The sequence below is a fragment of the Babylonia areolata genome, chromosome 30, assembly GCF_041734735.1.
Source record: "Babylonia areolata isolate BAREFJ2019XMU chromosome 30, ASM4173473v1, whole genome shotgun sequence".
In the NCBI taxonomy this organism is placed as follows: Eukaryota; Metazoa; Mollusca; class Gastropoda; order Neogastropoda; family Buccinidae; genus Babylonia; species Babylonia areolata.
Genome location: NC_134905.1, coordinates 16,233,784 through 16,236,283, shown reverse-complemented (window position 1 = coordinate 16,236,283; position 2,500 = coordinate 16,233,784).

Sequence of the window (2,500 nt, the reverse complement as noted above, 5' to 3'; positions counted from 1 at the left end):
TTTTTGTTTTTTGTTGTTGTTGTTGTTTGTTTTTTTTGGTTTTTTTTTGTTTTTTTTGGTTTAGATAATCTTTAATTATTCAACAATACACATGATTACAGCTTCTACTGTGCTCACAACGTTGCACTTCAATTTTATCATGACGGCTGATGAACCATATTATGATTTGTATCAAATAACATTCATAAACAGTAAGTAATGAAATAATGAATGAAATAAAACAGATAAACAAACAGTACATAATATAGTAAAATAATGCTAATATCAATATTAATATTTTTTTTTGTTTCGTTGTGTTGTATTGTGTGTGTGTGTGTGTGTGTGTGTATGTGTATGTGTGCGTGCGTGCGTGCGTGCGTGTGTGTGTGTGTATGTGTATGTGTTTCATGATTTTTTTTTCCTTCTCCTTCTTCTTCTTCTTTTTTGTGGAATGGCTGTGAATGGTGAAATAATGGTGTATTTTCATTGTGTTTTGATTTTTAAATTTGTTGTTGTTGTTGTTGTTGTTGTTGTTGTTGTTGCCCATTTTCGCTTTTTTAGCTTTATTCCCTCTTTAGGGCGAGAGCTGGATGTAAGAAAAAAGCATGTTACTTGCTTATCTATTACCCTCGATAATAAAGATTTTGTCTTTGCCTTGTCTTGTCTTGTCTTTTCTTGTCTGTCCATGCAAAACATAGATTTAAACAAGAAGAGGTAGATTAATCTTGGTGAAAGTTGACTTACATGAGATAAAAGAGGCAGCGTATCAAGCCACAGGTCTTCTTCACGAAGAAGAAAAAAAAAACAATTAAACAATAGATGAACAAATAAATAAGCAAATAAATTTGTATTTGTATTTGTATTTCTTTTTATCACAACAGATTTCTCTGTGTGAAATTCGGGCAGCTCTCCCCAGGGAGAGCGCGTCGCCATACTACAGCGCCACCCATTTTTTTGTATTTTTTCCTGTGTGCAGTTTTATTTGTTTTTCCTATTGAAGTGGATTTTTCTACAGAATTTTGCCAGGAACAACCCTTTTGTTGCCATGGGTTCTTTTACGTGCGCTAAGTGCATGCTGCACACGGGACCTCGGTTTATCGTCTCATCCGAATGACTAGCGTCCAGACCACCACTCAAGGTCTAGTGGAGGGGGAGAAAATTTCGGGGGCTGTGCCGTGATTCGAACGAGCGCGCTCAGATTCTCTCGCTTCCTAGGCGGACGAGTTACCTCTAGGCCATCACTCCACAATTATAAGTAGACAATAAATAAACAAGAAAATACCTAACAAATACCTAAATAATCCTTTCATCTCCTGGCCTCATTATTTGTTAATTTCCAGTTGATAAACCACCGAGGCAACCATGTGTTTGTTCTGTATTGTCCATGTGTTCTGTGTGGCTTGGTCAGGATTAAAGAGGCTGTGCCAGTCTTGAATAAAAGCTATTTTGTGTTTGCAATTTCTTCTGTCTTTGCTGCTGTGTGCAGATGTCAGATGATCGGTATAAGGACAGGCCCGGCGCTTCCTTTTTTTTTTTTTTTTTTTTTTTTTTTTTTTTTTTGAGGAAGTGTCTGGGTTTGTTCCAATGTTACCTTTTATTTACATGTGTGCTAGCTGAATCGGTAGCGTCGGAGATTAGAAGTAGCACTGACTTTAAGTTGTGTACCTTGTGAATGGAGAGAGTTACCACTCTTTTACTATTTGTAAATACCTAAATAACTTAATGAATAGATAAATAAGTAAATAAATAAATGAATATGTATGTATGTATGTATGTATATACGTATGATAGTCAGTCGTGTCCGACTATGACCACCAGAACATCAGCAGAGAAGGCATCTGCTGTCCTGACTATCTGGGCTAGAATTTGATTGATTACACGACGGGCGCAATAGCCGAGTGGTTAAAGCGTTGGACTGTCAATCTGAGGGTCCCGGGTTCGAATCACGGTGACGGCGCCTGGTGGGTAAAGGGTGGAGATTTTTCCGATCTCCCAGGTCAACATATGTGCAGACCTGCTTAGTGCCTGAACCCCCTTCGTGTGTATACGCAAGCAGAAGATCAAATACGCACGTTAAAGATCCTGTAATCCATGTCAGCGTTCGGTGGGTTATGGAAACAAGAACATACCCAGCATGCACACCCCCAAAAACGGAGTACGGCTGCCTACATGGCGGGGTAAAAACGGTCATACACGTAAAAGCCCACTCGTGTGCATACGAGTGAACGTGGGAGTTGCAGCCCACGAACGCAGAAGAAGAAGAAGGAGAAGATTGATTACAGTGGAGAGTGCCTTGCCCGGTTTACATCCCCCCACCCCACTCTCTCTACTCGGCCAAGAGGACTTTTATTTAGGACAGTCAGCGATAGGATGGTCCTCAAAGGCCGAGTAACCCTCCTAAGCTGCAGCGCGCTGAGACTGAGCCAGTGTAATGTTTCCTTCCAAATTTCAAAGTCATAGTCCTTTACAAAAGACCAAGCTGTAAAATTATGACTTCCCGTTGCAGTGAAGAAACCGTTGA